Source organism: Danio rerio, chromosome 5 (assembly GCF_052040795.2).
Source record: "Danio rerio strain M-AB ecotype USA chromosome 5, GRCz13ab, whole genome shotgun sequence".
Taxonomy (NCBI): domain Eukaryota; kingdom Metazoa; phylum Chordata; class Actinopteri; order Cypriniformes; family Danionidae; genus Danio; species Danio rerio.
This window is the reverse complement of record NC_141025.1, coordinates 44,158,916-44,184,974: the sequence shown is the minus strand read 5'-3', so window position 1 is coordinate 44,184,974 and position 26,059 is coordinate 44,158,916. Positions and strand designations below refer to the sequence as shown.

The 26,059-nt window shown below is 37.3% G+C and overlaps 1 protein-coding gene and 1 long non-coding RNA gene across 2 annotated transcripts in view; one reads left to right on the top strand and one right to left on the bottom strand.

The window, feature by feature from the left end:
- The window catches only part of LOC148679708 (uncharacterized), an 890,299-nt gene extending 870,464 nt beyond the window's left edge, over nucleotides 1–19,835 (top strand). The window contains exon 3 of the long non-coding RNA XR_015944609.1: nucleotides 17,599–19,835. This is a non-coding gene — a long non-coding RNA (uncharacterized LOC148679708). The remainder of the gene's footprint in view (nucleotides 1–17,598) is intronic.
- rufy3 (RUN and FYVE domain containing 3) overlaps nucleotides 1–26,059 on the bottom strand; it is an 881,807-nt gene that overhangs the window by 467,307 nt on the left and 388,441 nt on the right. The gene's annotated exons all lie outside the window — the stretch shown is intronic.

Sequence of the window (26,059 nt, the reverse complement as noted above, 5' to 3'; positions counted from 1 at the left end):
CGGCCTTTTCTGCCTCTGCTTGAATACATGCAGATGATATGGATGAACTACTGCTGCTGCGTGCACTGCATTTACTGCGTATTGAGGTAGCATGTGATACATTTGACACACTATCTCCTGGACCAACATCACTCTCTGGATTTTCCACTTCAGATATTTTGTGACCTTCTGGTTTATCTGATAACCATTTATTTGTTCGTTCCAAAAACTCATTGTTTGATATCATTTTTGCTTTAAACCAGATATCATGTTTTTCACACTCTTCAACCGGTAAAATAACCAAAAGTGACTCATGAGTGTCTTTTGCCTCTGAACACAACCTCTTAAAATCCTCAAAAACCAAACGTACCTCAGGTTTGTATTCATTTTCATCACATATTAGTTTGTTAATTGACTCTTTTAGCTTTTGTGCTTTGTTTAGCTTTGCTTTTCTTAACTTCTGTAAAGTGTCTAGTTTTTCAACTAAAGCTTTAGCTGTTAATTTAACTGGTCTTTTTTCCCTTTCAGGCTCATTTTCAACAGAAGTTAAACCTTGATCAGTCACATTCACCATTTCAACATTCAAATTGATTTCATTTTCCATTTTGCAAATTGTAAAACCCAATAAACACACAAAAGAAAAGTTCAGTCAGTCATGGGCAACTAATGCATTGGATTTACGCTTTAAACCTTATTGTGTGCACACAGAGTTTCCATATGGCCAAAATGATGATGATGTTGTTGCAACAAACATACCTATTGTGCTGTTTATCAAACGCGAAGAGATGAACGCAGCGTAGATTCACCTTAATGCAGGAAACCAGAAGAAAGCCGATCCAAACGAACTCACTCAGATGCTGAAGAAACGCTGTCCTCACGTGCAGCAAATGAAGCCTTGATCCAAACGAACGTCGCTGTCCTTGTCTGTAGAAACACCATGCCTTGCTGTCCACTCCAGCGGCGTCTCAATTGTCCCACGAAGCAAAGTTTTTGACTTTTGTGTAGCGGCTTACCAATGCCGCTATTGTTGGTAGAGTGAGCAAGTTTTTAACGCGTAAAAAGTCAGAGTCCGTAAGCAAATAGATGCAAATAAAAACATATTTATTGTCCAATCAACTTCCAATCAACAGAATTACTCAATCGCTTTCCTTTATCTAAAAGCACACTTCTCTGTTACCTTCAATTACGAGATGGTACAATACGATACGGTCAAAAACTGTGTGCTTCCTACCAACACTGTCTTCCTCCATGCAGTGAAGCCACAGTTATATAGTGTCGTACTGACACCTTGTGGCCAATCGCCAATATACAATGTATGGCTCCTACAGCATCCAATCTTGAGAAGAATAAAGGATTTTTTACCTATATTAGGTATCACTAATTTATCACCAAGAAGGCATAGCCGTGGCTCTACAGGTAACTCACAGCCTAGCCAATCCTCCATTGTTCTTAAAATTTTACACCAGAATGGGTAAACTAGACAACATTCCCAGATCATGTGTAAATAAGTACCCTCTTCTTTATTGCATTACCAACACTGATTATTTCCAGGTAGTCCCATCCTATAGAGCAGGGGTTTTCAAACTTTTTCAGCTGAGGGCCCCTTTGTGTAGGGCGAATTCTTTTGGGGACCCCCCAAAAATAAAAATGACGCCACCCCCTCAAATGAACAACTGTACTTAATTTTTTTTTATTGTATTATTCAATACATTTATATTATTATATATTATTCAATAAATTTATATTATTCATTATCTGGATTAATTTTTGTAAGATGTTAGTTGAGTTGACATGGTTTTAGTGCTTCAATCTATTGATCAAATCTTGATGCGCAGTGTTCATTGTGGTCTGCTCTCACTGGATTATCCCATCAAGCCATATTTTGTGTACAAGTCGTCACTTTACACAGTTTTTATGCCATTTTTATGCTTTTTTTCAGCCTATGCAGAGCTAGACTCTTCTGTATTTATTTACCCTTACAGCTGAGAGTCTAAATGTATCTAAAGATTTAAAGCTTTAAAGTTTTAAAGAGTTTTGTCATTCATCGGCCTGTTAACAGTTAACTGTACTGTTGTAACTAGCAATACTATAATGGAGGCTGTGTGTTTTGTTTATTATTATTCCTTTTTTTGTGCACATCATAATTTACTCAGGTCGACAATCCTGACTTACACTAATAAAAAAATAATTTCCTAAATGCAATCTAGAATTGGGTATTCAAGTTCAAAGAGCCACAAGTTTTGCTTTGCATAATTTTAGAAGCTTTGCTGACTTTAAAATGTTCATAACAGTTTGTTCTTTTAATAATAATACTGAACATTACATTTAAATTAGTTACACAAACAAATATGGGAAAAAGTGGTACAAAAATGCATTTATATTCAGAGTATTAAAATTTGATCAGGTATGTTGAGCTCCATTAAATACAGAGCACTAATACTTTTTAATATTTAATAATTATTAGCCCTATAACATAACACAAACAGATACATTATAATTTTTAAAGGCTATAGTGGTTTTACTCAGTGTGTATACAATTTAGTTTTTTTAATCATCCAGTTATGAACCAATGTGAGTAAGAGGTTCACTGCAGAGCTCATCCAGCTGTCATTAGTGTAACAGGAGTGAAACTGAGAACTCGCTGATGTGATGACAGCTCCATTCATTGTTATTGCAGCACTTTTTGCTTTACAATTTTAATATGTTTGTTTGCCATGCTGCTAAGAGGACCGTCTGATATTTGTACAATGCAAAGTGTAAAAGCCTGTCGCGCTGTGGACGAGGTGCAAGGTTGTGCCGTGTCTTTAAAATGCTATTTGTTCTCTATGAGTGAAGCCTGCGCAGAGAGGCGCGCGCTCCGCAGGACCTCGGTTACTTAGGAACGCAAGCCATAAACAGGGTAGTGCTTTCAGCCACCGATAATGTTCTTATTAATCATGTATTTTAACTGAAATATAGTCAGTCAAACCTGAGCATTCATTTAGTTGTTTAGCGTAAAAGAGGTAAGCGTAAGTGAAAGGTAAACGCCGTCAGGTGCAGCAGAAAAGCGCCAAAAATCACAGTCAGGAAGCGCCTGGCCAGAAGCGCTTATTCAATAAAAGTCCCCGTCCACGGAAGCGGGCCGCTGCGCTTCTTTTCCTGTGTCACGAAAGTGTCAACTGCATTTAAATGACATAAGCATAAAGCTTCGTTTTTGCAGTACTTTTGAGCTCAAATTATAATAAAAATATATTAACCTTCAGAATGATGCGGGACACAAAATTCATCCATGTGGGCTCATTGATCTAAAATTTCTTTGCGGCCCCGCTAGCGCCATCTGGCGGCCCCCCAGGGGGCCGCGGACCCCAGTTTGAAAACCCCTGCTATAGAGTCTGGATGGTGTGTAATAGTATATATGTATTATTTTGTATTGAATAAACTTTCCTCTTTTATATTTTTACAAACATTGGAAAAGATGTCCAGCCACTCATTATCCTCAATATCAACCCCTAGATCCTTTTGCCAGATTATTCTCAAATTATTACACACTTCTGAGTTTACATTTAGCATCATTTTGTAACACATAGAAGCAGTCCTAGCTTCCTGTGGTGACTGTAAATAAGCATATACAAGGTTGTCCTTCAGGTTAAGTTTGTCCTTGATGCAGTGTCTAATTTGCCGGTATTTCCAGAAGTCCCCTTAGGCTTCAATATTTTATTTGTCCACTAAATCAGAGTATGACATGAATATACCCTCCTCATGCAAATCCTTCACTTTAGCAATTCCTTTTAGTGGCCTGTGTTTCCAAAATACAGTTTTTTTTTTTTGCCTATACAAACTTCTAGGTTGTTCCACAATGATGCATATGCCTGTTTATAATGTGATGTCCTACATAGTTTATGGATTCTACTCCATACAAATCTTGAGTGTATGGTCACTGGGTTTGATTCCCATTTAGTTCCAGAACATTGTGAGAGAATGTCAATCGGGTGGAATGGTGATGCTAATTTTCCTCCATTTCTATCCAATCCAGCTCTGAATCTGTCTCTCCCTAGTGCTTGGCCAGCTTGGTCATTTCAAAACAAAGGTTGAACATCCTTACATCAGGCAAACCAAGGCCTCCCCTATCTCTTGGGGAGCAAAGTTTACTCATTTTGATCCTGGGTTTTTTACCTTTCCAGAGAAAGTCCTTTATCATCATATCATATCTTTTGAAAATAGAATCTGGGATCTTCATAGGCATCATCATTGATATATAATTAAATTGTGGTGCAATTACCATTTTAACAGCATTAATTCTACCCCATAGTGAAAGCTTCAGCTGTTTCTATTTGTCAATATTATGTTTTATCCTTGTCAGCAATGGATCATAATTTAACATCATTATTTCATTTAAATTCTGAGTCAATTTATCCCCAAATATTTCATTTCTTTGGGAAGCCACTTAAAGCCAAATTGTGTTACTACATGTGAATGACAGGTTTTGGATACTGGCATAGCCTCTGATTTTTTCCAATTTATTTTATATCCTGATACGTCTGAATATTGTTGTATTCTGTTCATTAATGGAGGTAAAGATTTGATTGGGTCATTGGATAGTAATAAAATATCATCTGCATACAGCATCAATTTGTTTGACTTACTGTCTTTTACCCCCCCTAACACCTCTAATGTTTGTATCTGCCCGAATCATAACGGCTAGAGGCTCTAATACTATGGTAAACAAAACTGGGGACAATGGACATCCTTGACAAGTACCTCTGCCATTTGTAATCACTGCTGCTTTAGAGTTTTTATATAATAAATTAATCCAGGATGTAAAAGTATTGCCAAATCCTAACCTTGACAGGGCTGAGGCCAAAAAGTCCCTTTCAATCCTGTCAAAGGCCTTTTCAGCATCCAGAGATATAGCTGCAATTGAAGTATTGTCTGAATAATTTAACCACATCAAATGCACCATTTTTCTCACATTATCTGCCGAGGACCTCCCCTTAATAAAGCCCACCTGGTCTTTATGAATTATACTGGGTAAAACCTTTTCCAGCCGAGAGGCCAGTATTTTTGCCAACACCTTACAGTCAACATTGATAAGGCTTATTGGCCTATAGTTTGCAGGATCAGTTACGTCTTTGTCTTTTTTGGGTATCAGTGTTATCAATGCTTCCATAAAAGTATTTGTTAATTTCCCAATATGCAGTGCCTCTATGAAAACTTGGGTTAGAATTGGGGCCAGTGTATCGATACATTTTTTATAATACTTAAATGGAAAACCATCCACCCCTGGCGATTTTCCAGATTTCATTGAAGCTATTGCAGCCTTAACCTCCTCCTGTATGATGGGAAGATCTAATGACTCTGCTTGTAATCTATCTAATTTAGGTAGATTTATATTTGAAATTTTTTTTCTCAATTTTACTTCATCTAGACTATATGAGGATGTATATAGGTGTTCGTAAAAGTTCTGAAACACCTCATTTATGTCCTTTAGTAAAGAGACCATTGTATTTCCTCTCTTGATTGCTGGAATAACATTTGCAACAATTTGTTGTTTTAATTTTCTGGACAAGAGCTTATCAGCTTTTTCACCTCCCTCATAGAACTTAGTTCGTAGTCTAAATAGTGCATATTCCGCCCTTTTGTTAAATATCTCATGTAATTGAAATTTATATTTACAAATATCCTGATATAAATAATCAGAGTATTGACTCGCCAATTCTTTTTCCAATTTGGCTTTTTATTAAAGTTCTTCTCTCTTTCATCTTTCTGGAAGCATGTGCAATGAGTTTCCCTTTTATGTATGCTTTAGAGGCATCCCACACTGTGGCTAGCCTTTCAGTACTTCCCAGACCTATATTCACGATTTCACATAAATCCGCATGCAAAAAATACATTACTTCCTTTTCTTCATAGCAAATTAACATGCAACTTGACTGTTGCATAAAATTAATAACGTTAAATAACAAAATGGGATTTAATCAACAAGCAAGTTAAATATATTTAAATAAGATGAAAATGAAAGCACTAAGGACTGAAACCAGCTCAAATGGTATTGAAGCAAACGGTTTACAGTGATGTACACATGTTCAAATACGTCATGTTTGAAAAAGCCTATTTTAAAGGTGTTTTGACAGTTTAGAGCCACCGTACAAGCAAACAGCTAAATATATATAGTACGTTTAGAAAATGCGGCACAGATTCATCCTATTTGGCGTTTTAGATTCTGTTGAACATGAAGCTGCTGCTTGTCAATCAGACAACGCTTCTGCGCTTGTTCTTGCTGTCAATTGCGGGGAAAATGATCAATGAAAAGTTTATGATAAACCTCTGTGAGTTTCACTTAACTGTAGATCAGAGTCAGATTTTCATACAAAACCTGCATTGAGCTGACTTTATGGCAAACACAGAGCTGAATATAAAGACAGAATGAGCAGCTGGTCGAGAGCCTCTATGACTGGATTCACCTCTCCCTCGTGCTACTGTGTGTGTGTGTGTGCGCGCAGTGACAGCTCGCGCGCTCGTAATAATCAATATGAATATTCCGATTAAACTGAACACATCTTACATCAACATGACAAGCAACGCGTTGATAATAACAAATAATCAGATTACAAACAACCGTTATGTTTACATGTGTTGTAAAATGTGCGGGTCGAGCTGCAGTTTGGGGTGTGTGTGTGAAGTGGAGAGGGAGAGGGAGAGAGAAAGAAGGAGCAGTTTTTGGGCATTGAGACTAATATTATTCGGCCCTGGAGTAATAAGTTAAGATCCCCTGCTATCTCTACACAACAAAGAGATTAAATAAGATTAGATTAGATTCAACTTTATTGTCATTACACATGTACAAGTACAATGCAACGAAATGCAGTTTAGGTCTAACCAGCAGTGCAATAGCAGCGAGTGCAGGATACAGGAATAAGTTATAAAGTGCAGTTATAGAAAACTATGGTGATATTTACAGATGGATGTACTATGAACATTATATACAGGTTGGATAAGCTATGAACAGATTTACAATATATGAATATATGTGCGGGTTGCTATTAATAATCAGTAGTGTGCAGATAGATAAACATGATTACAAGTGTATATGTTACAATATATGAATATATGTACAGGTTGCTATTAATAATCAGTAGTATCAGATAAATAAGCATGATTACAAGTGTATATGTATTAGGGGTGTAACGATATTAAAACCGAACCGAAATATCGCGATACACCAACCACGATACGTATCGCGAAACTCTCGTGGCGTACCGCGGTACTCTCACGCCCCCTGCTGCCCATTGTTGAGGTTGACGTCACTTGTCTCTAACTAATTGAACCAATTTAAACACATCTTTAATATCATATTTGATTAAATTGTTTTAGTAATGATGAGGATTTGTTCTAAATATTATATTCTAAAGTTAGTATTTTAGTGCATGTTATGTCATGTGACTTGAGTAAGCATCACACTCGTTACTACTGGACGCAGGACGGCTGCTTCACATAGTACTGAGATCGCAGATCCCCCAGACACATTTAAGTCATCTGTGTGGAAACATTTTGGTTTTCCAGTGGAGTACAGGAATAGAATTCGTGTCGTAGACAAAGCGCACGCCTGTCTGTCTCAACTGTTTCACGAAACTTACTTGTAAGGAAAAACATTTAAAAAGTGTGGTAATTTCACAAAGTGAGGGTGTAAGCAACAGAACTGCCAACAAAAGTGATTTAATGTACAAAAGTAAAACCAGAATAATGCCCAAATATACAAAAAAACTGAAATATTTACACTAATAAAAATAATATAATAAAGTAACAAATTCAAACAAAAGTATCAAACAAAAATTAGTTAATCTCGAGCAAGGGGGTGATAGTGAAGACAAACAAAAGAAATAAATATAATAAAACAATTCTAACTCATGAATAACCCCTCTTACCTCGCTAAAACTGATGAAAAGAAAAAAAAGGTCTTCAGCGCCGCGCACCGCATTCTTCCCTATACTGAATAAAATAAACAAAGATGACCTTCAACTCTTACCTGATGTCTTTAACAATACATTTTCTACGTGTTTGCAAAATGGAAATCGTATTACATTTTACCTATCCACCTTACACTAAGAGTGAACTTGAGGAGATACAGCTATATTGTCGGGAAGGAGCGGATAATATACAAATCAATTGAAATAAAAATGTACAAACCTCACAAAATTTCTTAAAGTGGGCAAAAGTAATGCAAAATAATTTTACCCAAACGAAAGTTAAGCAAAAACAACGAAAATCATAATCATGTCAGAAAAATACACAAAAAACGAGATCAAAGGAAAAAGCGCTCTCTCTCCCACTCTTCCTGAATTGCTTTTCACATTCCCGCGCTGCGTCGCCAAATGATGATAGATCGGTCTCCTGACCAATCAGCTGTCAAAAAGGCGGACCTACAGAAATGACAGGCAGCAGCTGTCGTGAAGGCGGACCTACAGTGCATAAATGACCGGCATAAAGGGAGCGGGAGAGAGAGAGAGTGAGAGAGCGGGAGGCAAACATACAGCCGGCAACAACCCTAACATTAGTTTCAGACACAACCGCAATGTATTTTACTGGTGAATATGTCATGAAAAAACACTTTACAAACACAGTATATGTATATTTTTCATTAATTTAAACGGAAACCTATCTAAATGAAACCATATAATCAAAAATGAGCGTCTGTGTCAGCACAGAGATCAAGCCTCTCATCGGAGAATGTGGATATTATGGTGTTTTTGAAGAAGATCTTTCACTAGTCTACACTGCAGTTATTTATTTCATTTTAGTTTACTTAGTTAAGATGGCTGCACTACAGAGAATAGTTTTTTTCTGACTAGTCTATATTGGAGGTATTTATTTAATTTTAGTTGTTTACTCGGGTATCCTGACTGTACGAAAAATGCGATGACAAAGTTAATAAAGAAAAAGTTAAGATGTTCTTGTTATTAAGTGAATTGTCCCTTAGCATTGCTGTTAACATGACATCAACCCTAACCCCACAGCAAACAGAAACCGAACCGTACCGAACCGAACCGTGGCTCCAAAACCGTGAACCGAACCGAACCGTGCCTTTTGTGTATCGTTACACCCCTAATATGTATAGTGGGTGTGTACATAATTACAAATGCCCATATGCAGTAGGTATGTACAGTTTAATAAGTAAAAAGTTCAATGTGGTGCAGTAAATGTGCACATTTTAAACATGCAAATGCTAAACAGTGCAGTTATTGCGAGGAGTTTAAGTTAGAGGAGAGTGGGGGTGTATTGGAGGGGGGCAAAAGAGTCAGTGTGGGGCAGAGTTCAGGAGGGAGACAGCTCTAGGGAAAAAGCTGTTCTTCAGTCTGCTGGTTTTTGTCCGGGGGAGCCTGAAGCGCCTGCCAGAGGGCAGGAGAGAAAACAGTCTGTGAGCAGGGTGAGAGGTGTCCTTCAGAATACTGCGTGCTCGGCGCAAACAGTGTTTCTTCTGGATGTCCTCTATGGCTGGCAGTGTGGTCCCTGTAATGCGTTGGGCAGTTTCACCACCCGCTGCAGTGCCTTACGCTCAGCAACAGAGCAGCTTCCATACCAGACTGTGACACAGTTTGTCAGAATGCTCTCTATTGTGCAGCGGTAGAAGTTCACCAAGACGGCTGATGAAAGCTGGTTCTTCTTCAGTTGCCTTAAGAAGAATAGGCACTGGTGAGCCTTCTTGATCAGGCTGGAGGTGTTGGTGGACCAGGAAAGGTCCTTTGAGATGTGGGTCCCCAGGAACTTAAAGATTGAGACAGGCTCAACGGCCATCCCATTTATGTGGATGGGATCATGTGAGCCTGTTCGTCCCTTTCTGAAGTCCACAATGAGCTCCTTGGTCTTGTTGGTGTTAGGGAGCAGATTATTGTCGGTGCACCAAGTGGCCAGATGCTGTATCTCCTCCCTGTAGGCCGTCTCATCATTGTTGCTGATTAAACCAATCACTGTGGTGTCATCTGCAAATTTGATGATGGTGTTGGATCTATTAACAGGCCTACAATCAACGGTAAAAAGGGAGTAGAGGAAGGGGCTCAGCACACAGCCCTGTGGTACACCAGTGTTGAGTGTGACGGTGGTGGAGCAGATGTGGCCTGATCTAACATTCTGAGGTCTGTTAGTCAGAAAGTCCTTAATCCAGTTGCAGAGTGATGTGTCGATATCCAGGTTCCGTAGTTTGATCAGTAACTTGGAGGGTATGACAGTGTTGAATGCTGAGCTGAAGTCCACAAACAGCATTCGCGCATAAGTGTTTTTATTGTCCAGGTGTGTGAGTACATAGTGCAGTGCTATAGAGACTGCATCATCTGTGCTCCTGTTGCCACGGTAAGCAAACTGATGTGGGTCCAGTGTGGAGGGCAAAGAGTCTTTTAGATGTGCCTGGACCAACCGCTCAAAACACTTCATGATGATGGGTGTGAGTGCTACAGGCCGGTAGTCATTCAGGCATGTTGGGCTGGAGTGTTTGGGCACTGGCACAATAGAGGTGGTTTTAAAGCATGTTGGCACAGCTGCTAGGTTGAGCGACAGGTTGAAAATGTCTGTGAATACCCCAGCGAGCTGTTCTGCACATACTTTGAGGACACGCCCAGGAATAGCGTCTGGTCCAGCAGCCTTACGCCCATTGATACGACTCAGTGCAGTGTGTACTTCTGAGGAGGTGAGTGTGATAGGTGAGTGGTCGGTGGAGGAAGTGATCCTGGTTTAGGGTTCTTTATTGTCTCTATCAAAGCGGGCATAAAAGTCATTTAGCTCGTTCAGGAAGGAGACGTCAGTGACTGTGGGTGTGGACTGGCTGGGTTTGTAGTTGGTGATGGCCTGGATGCCCTGCCACATGCGCCGAGGATCAGAGTTGGAAAAGTGTTCCTCTAGCTTAAGCTTGTAGCAGTGCTTGGCCTTTTTGATGCCCCTCTTCAGATTAGCCCTGGAAGTGCTGTAGGCCTGTGCATCCCCTGATCTGAAGGCAGTGTTGCGTGCCTTCAGCAGGAGGCGCACCTCCTTGTTCATCCATGGCCTCTGATTCGGCAATGTCTCCCAACGACGACAGAGTCTGTGCACTAAGCTTTGTTAATATAAATGCATAATCCTCCGCCTCTGGTCTTACCGGAGTCATCCGCCGTTCTGTCCGCTCGGAATGTGTGGTGCTTCGTTAGCAATACAGCGTTGTCTGGTATCCCGCTGTTTAGCCATGTTTCTGTGAAAATCATGACGTTACAGTTCCATAATCTTTTGCTGTGGTTGATGCGCAGTCAAATCTCATCCATTTTGTTCACCAGTGACCGTACATTGGCGAGAAAGATGCTGGGTAAAGAGAGCCGGTGTGGTGTTAGCTTTAGCTTAGCTCTTAGCCCGCCGCGCTTCCCCCGTCTTTGTTTACGTTCTCTGCGCGGTCTGCGAGCACTTCCGCCCGGCTGGGCAGGGCGCCCAGCCCGGTGTGTTCTGGCGATCTCATGGATGAGTCGAAGATTGCTAGTAAAACTGTCCGGAATGCACAAACCAATATCCAAAAGCTCCTGTCGGGTGTACGATGTAAAGGCACCACTGTTCTGCACGAACAGACCCGAAATGAGCAGCAATAATACTGCAAAAATGCAGAAACTGGAGAGACCCTGAGCCTCGCGTTGTGCACGCGCCGCCATCTTTGAGACAGAGCAGGAAAGGTTTACAGATGTAATATTTTTCCTGAGGCGATTTAAAGCAAAATACACAATGACACTCAATCAAACACATCTACAATGATAAGGAACACGGTTACTTACTGACTTATTAACGTACAGCAATACCACATGAATAAATGAAAGACTTTGAAGGAACAAACAGTGTGGGAGAGATCCATTATAGTGCACTGGGCAAGTCTGAACAAGTTCCGCCCACGCGTGCGCAGCACTTAAAGATATCGGCCTAATTTAGACATGGGATCGATAACGATAATCTTAAAAATAGCATTTATCGGCCGATAACGATATGGCTGCCGATATATTGTGCATCCCTAATTGCATCACTTACAGTAGGACTACTCTTCTGTATAGTTCTGTAGAGGCGACCGCCACCCCTTGTACTTTTTGGATAGATAGTTAGGACTCGGAAGACTCTTTGTGTGTTTGTTATTTTTAGTTAGTTAGTGTTAGGCAGTTAGATATAGTTTGGGTTTTGTTCTTTTAATTTCTTTTGCGCTGCCCACATCTCTTCTGTCAGCTCTCTTGTTTTTCCCCATCTTTGTATTTGTCCCAGTGTTGTAAATATTGTTAAAGGGGTGGTCCATAATGTAATTTTAAGGCTTGGTTGTGTTTATAAGATGCAAAGCAATGTGTGCTCATGTTTTACTTGAAGGAAATCATATTCTTTATATTCTTTCATATTCGTTATTTTTTTTTCATAAATCTCACTTTGATTATAAACAGCTTCTCTGCTAACATGAAAACGACTAATATATTTCCTAGTTCCTCGGAAAGACCCGGCCTCAAGTGACTCTGATTGGTCATCTGTCATAATGTGCTGTGATTCGTGGATCAGCTCCACGTCACGCCCATACAAGCACGCGCATTTTGTGCTGTGTAAACATTCAGTCAACTTCCTGCCCTTTATCTAAAATAAAATCTGACAAGTGTCTGTAACAAGTGAAAATGGGGTGAGGCTCCTTTAAGAGAGATTGCCCTTGTGTGTGTTTGTGTGTGTGTCAACAGTCTGTAGACGCGTGTAACACGAGAAGCGCATGTGCGCATGTGACCGATGTTTATTTTTATTTTACTCTGATGCTCAGATTAAGTTCTTTTCTGTAATATACAGTGACACTGTTGACAGAAGAATAAAGCACAAGATGTAGGACGCCACCTGTGTGAGCCTTCATTTATTTTTCTGCTGCTACACGAGTTAGGCCAGCTCTCCTGTATTTTTTTAACCTGCGTTACACAACGTCTTAAACATATATTCGGAATATCATAAATCGTTCACATATCTATTGCAAGTTCATTATCTAAGTAAAATGTAAAATGCATGGAAAAGCTGCGAGAAATACTGCACAGTCGCACACGCACAGAGAGACGCTGCACGCGCTACTGAAGAGAGTGTGTGTGTGTGTGTGTGTGTTTACAGCAGTTTGACTGATAAATATGAATTTGTAGCTTATTCGTTTGTGGTGCCAAACAGCATTTCCCGTTGTTTACGTCTTTGCTACAACATACCATTAATGCTAGACACTGTACATGTCATGATCAATTTAACAAATAAAAACACTTACACGTTGTGAGTCCACAGCTTCTGCTTGTTTGAGTTGCTCATTCTTTGTGGAGATTTTTACCAAATCCTGAACTGGAAGAGATTCTGGAGCTATTTTGTCAAATCATGCTTGCTATGTATATTATAATTCTCTGAAACATAATTATTATTGAACTGTAAGCACTACTGTCTTTGTGTCGTGTCCTTTGGAAGCCAAAGTGCCGAAACAGAAAAAGCTCTGTGGAAATAGCAGCATTTGAACAGAATTTTAGCTCTCTCTGCTGTAACATTACTGTGCCTCTGACCACAGCCTTTAGCTGCGCAGTGTGTGTGTGCGGTAAAAGTACGTTTGTGATCTCACATGGGCCGGAAGTATTTTTTGTAGTTCCCAAAATTCAATCATTGTAGGCTTTGCTAACCTAACTCTGTAAAAGTCAAGGTCTCCCTTTGCATTGAACTTTAAGCGCCTTACATTCAGAGACGCTGTTTATGTTCACTCAGCTACATTACACATCAACTAAAGTTTAAAATATGATATCGTAGTGGACCACCTCTTTAATATATACAGTTGAAATCAGAATTATTAGCCCCTTTGAATTTTTAGCGCCCCTGTTTATTTTTTTCCCCAATTTCTGTTTAATGGAGGGAAGATTGTTTCAGCACATTTCTAAGTATAATAGTTTTAAAAACTTATTTCTAATAACGGATTTATGATGACAGTAAATAATATTTTACTTGATATTTTTCAAGACACTTCTATATAGCTTAAAGTGGCATTTAAAGGCTTAACTAGGTTAATTAGGCTAACCAGGCAGGTAAGGGTAATTAGGCAAGTTATTGTATAACAATGGTTTGTTCTGTAGACTATCGAAAAAAAAGGGATCAATAATTTTGTCCCAAAAATGTTTTTTAAAAAATTAAAAACTGCTTTTATTCTAGACGAAATAAAACAAATAAGACTTTCTCCAGAAGAAAAAATATTATCAGACATACTGTGAAAATTTCCTTGCTCTGTTAAAAATCATTTGGGAAATATATATAAAAAAAAAAATCAAAAGGGGGCTAATTATTCTGACTTCAACTGTATGTACTTTTTTGCCTTTATTTTCTTTATTATTAATTCATTGTTTTTGTTCACTTTGGGTATTGTAAATAAAGTCAAAATCTTTGGTATCTACTTTGGTTGTCTCTTCCACTTCATTCACTGTTTGTATAAATTCATTTTAAATGCACATAAATGTCAAACCCCACTTTCCCCTAGACAAACATCAGGGGTTTGTAACATTTACAATAATATATACACTATATATATATACACTGTTAACCCTTACTGTAGATTATGCATTAAATAACTGTAAAATAGCCAGTGTTTTGCTGTAATAAAAGGAAACAGTATTTTACTGTAAAAGGAGCAGGATTTGTATGAAATTTTATAGTGCAAAGAATAAATTACAGTAATTTACTTTATGTACCCATTATAGATAGTTACTGTGATAATAAATGGTAAATTACTGCTCAACCAGTACTGCCCCATCTACTCTGATGCTTTATGTTGCTATTTATATATATATATATATATATATATATATATATATATATATATATATATATATATTTATATATATATATATATATTATATGAGTGGTGTCAAAATTTATTTTTTTTAACGTGTTAATTATTTCAAATTAATCGCATGCATTAACGCATTAAAAAAAATTAACGCAATTAACGCAGTTGCCATTTTTTTTTTCCCTGTTGTGGCCAGGGGCAGACCGGGCAGTTTCCTGTTGGGTCGACATACTTTTTGGGCCGGGCTGATCATCTTCTTCATTCTTCTTATAAAACACAGCAGACTGTCATGTTTTTCTCCCTAAGTGATTGACGAGCTGTCACGCTCCTGTGAGCTGTCACGCTCTGAAAGTGAAATGTTTCTTTTCCGGACAGAGCGGCCCATGTGACATAATCTGCAGCCCATTGGTTCTTTTCTTGATTGACATTGGGCTGACCCAATCACAAACTTCAATGTTGGGCTCTGTGTAACGTAGGTGTTTATTTGTCAGGCGCGAGAGAGCAGAAGCGGAAAGCAGGCATTTGCCTTTCGCGTCTGCACTCTGCAGTGTGCAGCGGGGCACATATCAATATATTCCTGTCTGTTCTATCTAGTTACCTATTTGTCCATATAAATATACTTTTATTCTTTATTTTTAATCGGCACCAAGGCCCGCGGCAACTTCCTCCTATGCTGTTATGCTCCTATTTCACAAATGATTAAGAATGTCTGCTTCTCAAGCACTATGAGGGGTGTCAGTCATGTATTTTAAGATGCACTCGGTCAGAAGACAATCGCATGAGATATCATGACATTGTGTTTTTGATCGTCAGCATGATGTAGGCTTATAGTGACAATAATATTTATACAATATGGATATTATAATGATATTTATACATGACCAAACTAGTGTGCAACTTAAGCAGCTTATTTTAACATTTAGTTTTGTAGTTCTGCCCAGAAAAAATATTTATTGCATTTTTCAATTGTTTAAGTTCATTTGATTGACAATGTAAAAGCTGTTAGCTACGTTTGATGTTTTATTGTTGAGTTAAAAATTTATTTATAAGTCTCTGATACATTGCTTTTATTATTTATCTTTATTTTATTAATCAACATTAACTGTGTGCATCAGCAGGCAGTTTTTGTTATGTTCATTATTTATTAGGCTCCCTCAAAACACACAGGCACCCACATTTCCAGTGTGGATTATAATTTTATTATAATAATAAAAAAAATAGGTTTTTAATTTGTCTACTCTCATTATTTTCTATATATGGCGTTTGTGCTTTTATAGAGTGGGAGTTGGTAAACATATTTAAGGGCATGCACAGATGGGGAGCATTTTGATTGATGTAGTGCGTTGCTCTGGCACAAAATGCCAGGGCTGATTATTTTGTTCCAGTCCAGCCCTGCAATTAGTTCAATTGTTTGTATTCAATACTTTATTATTATTATTATAATTTTTCATTTTCCATATCTGTAATGCCTGTATTTTGGCATTTTTTTGCAGTCCACTTAGAATCCAACTTGGAAATCAATGTTTTCTTTATTGGCATTGACTGTTTTGAACTTCAAATGGCATTAACATGCCTGTGTTTTAATTTCTCCAATAAATATGGCTGCCAAGCCAGGTTCTTGATGGTTTATTGTGGGTATGTTGTTTACATTAAGAAATCTGTGTTACATGTAAAACAAAAATTCTAATAATGAATTATATTTTGAATTTAAATAGTATTTGTCTTGCGTTTACATTAATTTTACATTAAATTAATTTGCAATAAAATTTTTTTTAAAAGTGCAAATAATTAGTTAATTTTTTTTATTCGATTGACAGCATATATATATATATATATATATATATATATATATATATATATATATATATATATAAATGAGATATTAGAGGTAATGATTAAACCTGATATGCCTGTTAACAATTTATAGATGCAGTTTTACATCCTGATTTGATATTACAAACTGTTAGGCCCAATCCCGATACTATTTTTTACCTCTACCTCTACTTAGAGTTTCATCATTGAGTGTGAGAATGTTGTGGGACTGCTATGCAGGAGTTATTATTAGGGATTATAGATAGCAAAATTACGTGTTTTTTATTTTTGCTTGTTTTTTAAAAGCTTGATGGTAAAACGCGAGCGCCTTTATGAATGTAATTAAACATGTGCTTGCTTGTCTCAAAAATTCGTAAGAATGACAAAACACACTAATTTGTGGATCTCCTGACTTCCGATGACTTTAAGCTGCCGTTGTGACATTGGTGGGGACTGGGGACGAACTGCTATTAAAATTTATTATCAAGTAATCCTCTCTTTTTACAATTTATTAAGTTAAATTAAATAGTCATGCGTGTAGCCAAGGGGGTTCAGGTGGTTTGAAAGACCAAAAGTTGGGTTATTATTATTATGTTTAAATTTATCTTATTAATCGAATGGACAAATTTTCACTGAGGAAGGTTGAATGCGCCGGCCACTTTGTTATTTGCCTATAGGCTTCAGTTTAATTTAAATCAAGTTTTAACAGATTTCCCAATGAAAATTATGATAAAAAATTGTATTTTAAAAATAAGTATATTTACATATTTGAAGAGTTTAGATGCAAAAACCTCTAAATGCCATTTCATATTTTCTTCTAAAATTAGCATTTTTTTCTCCAACTCCTGTGTGTGGACTTTTACTTTTATAGTGACAAATACGTTCTTTTCATTGCCTTTAAAGTGAAATAACTGAACATAAATATACAAGGCTGAGAAAAATGCTCATTTTACATGGCATTTAGAGGTTTTGGCATCTGTACTGTACTTCATTACTTTATTCTAAGAATTTAAAGTCCTAATTTCTAGTTCAAAGTATTTTTATTATTTATAAAACTGTAATAAAATTTAGTTTAAATGTGTAAATAAAGCAATTGGACAAAATGGTAGGAAATAGTTTTGGTACATCAAAAAGTGTAGTTATAATAACTATCCAACAAGATTACCCAGCAAAAATTAGTTCTTAATATGTCAATAAAATGTCATATTTATACCTCAATTAAACAGAAAATCAGGTAAATAACTGCAAAAAGGTTCAGTTTTTCAGAAAACAAATAACCCCTTTTAATAAGCTAGCTACAGGCCTGAAAGTGTCATGTTAAAATAATGTTTATTAACGGATAAAGAGAGAGTTTAATAAAGACTTTCGTTCATTTTTCGTACAAATTAAACATGTCTCATAGTATTATTAAAAGATGGAGCACAGGCTGTAGTTTTTCTGACAAATTGTTTCAACCAAAATTGGAGTCTCTAAGAGATTAGGAGAACTGGCAGGGTCATATATGTTTACATGTAGGTGTTTATTCTGCAGTTAGTGTTCAGGGAATATTGTTTACAGACTAACGTTAGTCTGTTTTAACGTTAGACTGAACGTAAAAGCGGTGAAAACACTAGCATAACGGCATTATCATGATGGACTCATTCAGTAGCGAACTTGAGTTTATGTGACTTACACTTTTCGTTGGAAAAAGCTCTTTATATCCAGCTCTTCTTGCTACCTCCATCCTCCCTTGTGCGTGTCACACATCTCACACATCGGGAAATTCCCCCCGCGCAGTTGTTTTGGCGCTGTTTGTATCTGAAACTATGATCTGAAAGCAGCCACTCACATGACAGCAGGGAAAGGCACAGCCAATCACAATGTTCATATGTGTTTGGGGGCGGTGCGACTCGAGGAGAGAACTTGATTTAACCCTTTCGGCATGTCTAGGTTTATACTGACAGCGCGATGTTTTTAAGTAATAATTAAATTATTGGTGGGGACATTTCGGTAGTTTGTGGATATTGGTGGGGACACGTCCCCACCGTCCACCCTAAATCTACGCCCCTGCCCCATTGATTTCAAGAGTGGCCCTGAAAAATCTCAAGGGGTATCTAGCCCTTCCTGCTAGCCCAACGCCTTCAAGCTAAAGAGAATTGGGACAACCTTTCCCCTTCATGTGAACACGCAAAATGAGGAGTAAGGGGAAGAGCTAAGAAGTAGAAATAGAATTGGGCCTTAATGTTTTCTTAAAATGACTTTTGGGACAGCAAACAAACAAACAAACACTCTCGTTGGCATCTTATTGGAAAAGTGTTTGAAACTGACTTCAACAGAACTGATTTGATTTTAAATCTGGCAAATAACTTATAAACAACGACTGCCTTACTTTCTTGTACCATTTATCTGTCTAATTCCCCGTTCTATCTCCTTAAACAAAGTAGGAAAAAGGGTGCATGTGTAATGTCAGTCTGATTTGTAGATTTGAAGAGTTCCACAGACCTTTGGCAGAGCCTCCAGGGCATTTGTGGTTTTTGCTGCCTCCCCGTACTGCTGATAGTCCTCAGGTTTGAGCCTCATCTTCTCTGCTTTAGCTTTACCCACAGCCTCAATGGAACCGGCCTCTGCTTCTCCAATGCATTTCCTTTTCTCTGCTTCAGCCAGCGCCGTCAACACTTTCTTTATCCTGATAGAAAAGAGCAGAGGACAGAATCAATTCCCCAGGCATCAGTTCTTCTTTACTCTCTGGCGTCATACATTTATATAAATGTGAACTCTCTGACGAAAGACACACACTCTTGTTAACACCATGTGTTGTTTACACCTGTCCATTTTCTCCACCACTTTTCTAATCTTATTGACAGGAGGGTCTATGAATGAGCTTATGTATTATGGCTGAGTGAAATTTCAGGTTTTTCAGTCAATTGTGTTTTTTAAAGTGGCTCATTTAATGTTTTTAAATATTGTGAATTCATCTTTTTCCATAGAAAGATAGAGGGAATTCAGTGTCAAAATGCCCATCTTAACATGGGTACAGACTACACAGCTAGCTTAAACATTCTAAGACTTGAATTCAACACAATGAAAGACTGTTTCCATTATCAGGAGCAGATTCTTATTGAAAGTCTCTTCATAGCCTGATCCATTTGCTAAAAGGATATTCACCCAAAAATGAAAGGTCTGTCATCATTTATTCACATTTGAGTTTTATTTTTAATATTTATTATTTTGATAGCGATATTTTGGGTGAACTACATACAACACCTCAGTGAAATGTCGAAATGTTGCATTTAGCAAAAGTAACCCAATCACCAGAATTCTTCATCACTAATCAATCTAGCACTCTCGTCAGTCAGTATAGCCTTCAGTGTGCATTACTCAAACCTATGCTTTCCTTGCCTTGCTGGAATACATCCCGATTTCACGATTCCCTCTAGGTCTCCTACATTTCCTTACTGGTCTTTGTCTTCCTTCTCTAGGTTTCACCAGCTCCTGGCTAACACCACCACCGTCCTCATCTGTGCTCAGAGTTTGCTTCCCAGACTAATTGATCTATTAAAAAAAAAAAAAAAAAACAATCAGTTGATCAGGCTTTCCCTCAAAGGTTGTTATAATTGCTGTACTCACCTGTCACTTCTGTTATCACAAGCCTGACAATAAACACCTATTTGGGATTAATATATTCTGCATTTTGTCAGCTTATAATACACTTATTCATAAAATATGGTCTGAACATTATAATGTATTATTCGCACAGTTATGAAAATATTAATTATCATTTCTTAGACAGGGGTTCATTCTGCTGTGGTGACCCCAGTTAAATAAGAGACTAAGTCGAAGCAAAATGAATGAATTTCTTAGTCAAATTTCTTACTTCTTACTCTTTAAAGAATATTATATTTTTCAAGATACTAGTATTCAGCTTAAAGGTCAATTTAAAGACTTTTTTAGGTTCATTAGGTTAAATAGGCAATTTAGTGCAACTAGGCAAGTCATTGTATAAAAAAGATTTGTTCTGTAGCCAATTGACAAAAAACATATTGCTTAAGGGGGCTAATAATATTGAAATGTTGAAAAAATAAAAATAAAAACGGTTCCTATTCTAGCCAAAATAAAACAAATAAGACTGTGAAATAATACTGTGAAATATTCCTTGCTCTGTTAAACAATATTTGGGAAATATTTGAAAAATAAAAAATCATTTACAGGAGGATTAATAATTTAGACTTTACCTGAATATCTAATAGGAATATTTTTCAAGACAAAATCATTTAAATTATTTGAAGTTGTTCTCGGACATCCATATAAATATTTAATATGCCCGTATATTATAACATAAAATAAATTACAGCTAATAAATTTAACACACGTACATACACTCACCGGCCACATTATTAGGTACACCTTACTAGTATTGGGTTGGACCCCCTTTTGCCTTCAGAACTGCCTTAATCCTTCTTGGCATAGTTTCAACAAGATACTGGAAATATTCCTCAGAGATTTTGGTCTATATTGACATGATAGCATCACGCAGTTGCTGCAGATTTTTCAGCTGCACATCTATGATGAGAATCTCTTGTTTCACCACATCACAAGGGCACTCTATTGGATAGGGATCTGGTAACTGTGGAGGCCATTTGAATACAGTGAACTCATTGTCATGTTCAAGAAACCAGTCTAAGATGATTCGTGCTTTATGACATGGTGTTTTCCTGCAGAAAGTAGCCATCAGAGGATGGGTACACTGTGGTCATAAAGAATGAACATGGTCAGCAACAATACTCAGGTAGGCTGTGGCATTGCCATGATGCTCAGTTGGTGTTAATGGGCCCAAAGTGTGCCAAGAAGATATCCCCCACACTATTACACCACGACCACCAGCCTGAACCATTGATACAAGGCAGGATGGATCCATGCTTTCATGTTTTTGATGCCAAATTCTGACCCTACCATCTGAATGCCGCAGCAGAAATCAAGACTCATCAGACCCAGCAACCTTTCTCCAATCTCTTTTATTGTCCAATTTTGGTGACTCTGTGTAAATTGTAGCCTCAGTTTCCTGTTCTTAGCTGACAGGAGTTGTGGTCTTCTGCTGCTGTAGCCCATCCACCTCAAGGTTCCATGTGTTGTGCATTCAGAGATGCTCTTCTGTATACCTCGGTTGTAACGAGTGGTTAATTGAGTAACTGTTGACTTTCTATCAGCTCAAACCAGTCTGGCCATTCTCCTCTGACCTCTGGCATCAACAAGGCATTTGCCCCCACAAAACTGCCGCTCACTGGATATTTTCTCTTTTTCAGACCATTCTCTGTAAACCCTAGAGACGGTTGTTGATATTTGTCACATTACTGCAGACAATTTGGGAAAGTCAGTTGTCTTTAATCTTTTAAACAACAGGGGGAAAAGTAATCGTTTCTACTTAAAGAGGTCATGGTGCATCACAACTAAACAACTACAGGAACCTTCAACAAATATTAAGATATTTTAACATTTATAGGCTTATAATTATAATTCATTACTTCCAATGAACAGAGAAGTGGTCTGCAGCCAGCAAATCGCTGCATTTGAGCGGTGAAATTTACAGGATTCTAATCCAATGGTGTTGTAGTATCACCTCCCTCTAAATCCAAAGGTGGAGCACATTCAGCTGAGCTTTCCTGCTTTACTTATGCAGAGATTTTTCTGAATCCCCTGATTTTTTTCCACAACATTATGCATGGTAGTTGTGCTTTTCTAATTTTTCTAAACCCTTTCTGGGTAGCACAGTTCAAACAGAAGGTAAAAAGAAGGTGGTCTTTCATGGCTGTTTGAATGTGCTGAACCACATAGACATTTTAACACTGAAAGCAATCTGACAGAATGAGATCTACGCCTGAAAGGGGGAAGCAAGGACAAGTTCAGAATCTTTCACCCTGTTTACAGCAGTCTTTAGCGTTGTCCACTTGTGATTGTCCAAATATCTTGATGATGATCTTAATTAAAATGTCATCTTAATTCCAGGAATACACAGGGCCTAAATTATGACAGCCACGTATTTTACAACTAAATCCTTATCATACCCCATTTTATTTATTCATTCATTCTTTTTCTTTTCGGCTTAGTCCCTTTAATAAACAGGGGTTGCCACAGCAGAATGAACCACCAATTCATCCAGCATATTTTCAGCAGATGCCCTTCCAGCCGCGTACATCCATACATACTTATTCACACACATACACAACAGACAATTTATCTTACCCAGTTCACCTATTACACATGTCTTTAGACTTGTGGGGGAAACAAGAGCAACACGGTTTAACACGCGAACACAGGGAGAACATGCAAACTCCACACAGAAATGCCACTTGACCCAGCTTCTTGTTGTGAGGTGATTGAGCTACCAACAGCACTACTGTGCTGCCCTTCATTTTATTAAAGGGTTTAAACATTTGTAATGTTCTGCTTTCAACCAAATCCAGAGGAAGTCAAAAACTGATGATCTGATCTGAGTGGACAGTTTTGTTTGTGTTTAGAAAAGGACTAAAGTTTGTAAGAAAGCTTTTTTCAACTTATTATGTTTGAATGACCACAAAAAAAAAATCACAAACTCCTCCACATCTGTTAGTTGTGTTGTCAAAAAAAGCATCAAAACACAAGCACTTCATTCTTTACTGTATTTTAACAAACACATGAATTACTTTCCCTCTTGCTGGAAATTCATTAATTTAGTAATGCCTCTGGATTGTGTTGAGTGCTTCAATGAAAGTAAAAGTAGAGATACACACATAGAAAATAATTTCAATGAAATTCAAGTAATAAGCAATACTGCATCTCAGCTGACCATTCTTGACAATGGCAGGTTGAAACAAGGTCTCGAGTGTGTTACTCACTTTTTTTTGCCTCTGAGAGCTGCTCCATCTTGAAGGCTTCAGCATCAGCTGGTCTCCTTTCAGTATCGATCAGCTCTTTATCCATCCTGAGGATCAACACGTCAATCACCTCCGTGAAGTTGGCACCCCATAAAAACAAATAATCCCCAAAACTATGCCATTCGTTTGTGCTACGTTTGTGCTGATTTGTGCCGCAAAAACGAACGTTTGTGCTGGTTTGGGGTCTGAGATATTAAGCATTATTTTTTTAACCGTGTGACGTCACTCTCCACCCCATGTTGCGCAATTGACTTCAAAACAGCACAGGTCGTTTGTGCTCGGTTTGTGCTGGTTTGTGCCGTTAAAACGAACACGGTATCTGTTTTCCTCTTTTAGATAAAAGCAAAATATTTCGGGAGCCGTGACGTCACTCTCCACCCCATTTCCTCCAAATCGCACAAAACTGGTATCATTCGTTTGTGCTGGGTTTGTGCCGTTAAAATAAACACTTTATCTATTTTCGTTGTTTAGATATAATCAAAATATTTCGGGAGCCGTGACGTCATTCTCTCCACCCCATGTTGTCTAAATCACACCAAACTGGTCTCATTCGTTTGTGCTCGGTTTGTGCTGGTTTGTGCCGTTAAAATAAACACTTTATCTATTTTTATTGTTTAGATATTGCCTTATCAAAACATTTCGGGAGCCGTGACGTCACTCTCCACCCCAGGTTGTCTAAATTGCACAAAGCAGGTGTCATATGTTAGTGCTGGATTTGTGCTGGTTTGTGCCGTTAAAATAAACGCTTTATCTATGTTTATTGATTAGATATTGCCTAATCAAAACATTTTGGGAGCCGCGACGTCACTCAGCGCCCCATTATTTCCTCTAAATTGCACAAAACAGGTGTCATATGTTAGTGCTGGATTTGTGCTGGTTTGTGCCATAACAATTAACACTTTATCTATGTTTATTGATTAAATATTGCCTAATTAAAACATTTCGGGAGCCGCGACGTTACTCAGCGCCCCATATTTCCTCTAAAATGCACAAAACAGGTGACATTCTTTAGTGCTGGATTTGTGCTGGTTTATGCCATTAAAATAAACACTTTATCTGTTTGTATTGTTTAGATATTGCCTAATCAAAACACTTAATCAAAACAGGTGTCATTCAATTGTGCTGGTTTTGCCATTTATAAACACTTTATCTGTTTTCCTTGTTTGGATTTAACCAAAATATTTGGTTAGATTTGTGCTGGTTTGTGCCATGAAAATGAACAACAGATATTTATATTTGTGTACAAATATGTTACTTTCGTTTTTGCTCATTTGTGCTGCAAAAATATTATTTGTAAAAAAATTATATCAGATCATTAAGAGGTCTCTCCACCCCAGTTGCTACATATTTACTAAAATAGTCTCATTTGTGTTATGACATATTAAAAAAATTGCCAATATATGACAGAAGATTGGGATATATGACAGAAGATTGTGATACAACATGAGGCATATTAAATTCATAGGCCTACTTTCCACTGACTGAAAATCATCCACCCGCACAGTTGGCCTCAAACTAAAATATAATTCGTATATTTTTCTTGGAAAAAATATCTTTTTGAAACAACTTTCGTATATAGTTTGTCTCTTTAAAAGCCGCTTTTCCAATCGTTCGGACCCTTTTTTATGCTGAGCTGTTAGGCTCACATTCCGTGCCAAACCAGGTAAGACAGCAAATCAATTTTATTTGGAGGGAAAATTACCTAAATTTAACGTGATGAATGAAAATGATTGGAGGGGAAATAAATTTATCAAAAATTTCATACATTAAGGAAAAATAAACAATGATAATAAAACAATAATACTGCATTTGTATTATAGTGGCAGAAATATATTTTTTGAGAGGCCTTGGGCAAAATAAGCGTGCACTTTCACTAATAAAAAATATAGCACTTAAATTATTTCATTTTTAACAATCAATAAATTACACAGAGGTTTTATATCAAAAGTTGATAAAAATATAAAATATACATTTTGTTGGTAAAATAACCATTTAAACAATGGCTGTTATTTATTTTAGTATTCAAACATTAAGTACCGATTTTTTCAAGTGAAATAAGAATGAAAATGAAACAACAGCATATCAGGATGTAAAGCATATTCATATTAAAGCAATTCCTGGTTGAGATTTTAGAAAATATAGCTACCCAGTATATATTAAAGATCACAGAGAAATTACATGTCCCCAAAAATGTCCAGTTTATATTTAACTGAATTGTATAAATATTCAAAATTGCTCATTTTATTTTTATTAAATTTTTGTTTAATATTTGTTATTTTTTATTAGCAAAAACAATATCAACATTTAAGAATCTATATTCATTCATTCATTCATTCATTCATTCATTCGACTTGTTTATTGGTGCATATATAGGCTATAATTTAAATTATACAACAGTACCTTGGACAGCTACAGTGCCACTAAAGCTTTCAAACAAAAGTCCAAAAAACTAAAGTTTTAAAGTTTAAATTAATTTTCTCCGGTGACGGCCGACAACACAACACGCCGTATAACCGTCCTTCAGGTGGTAGCCTATAGCCGGCATTAAATTACAAAACAAGCTGTCTGGGCCTTGAATTAAAAAAGTTTAGTTATTTCCTCA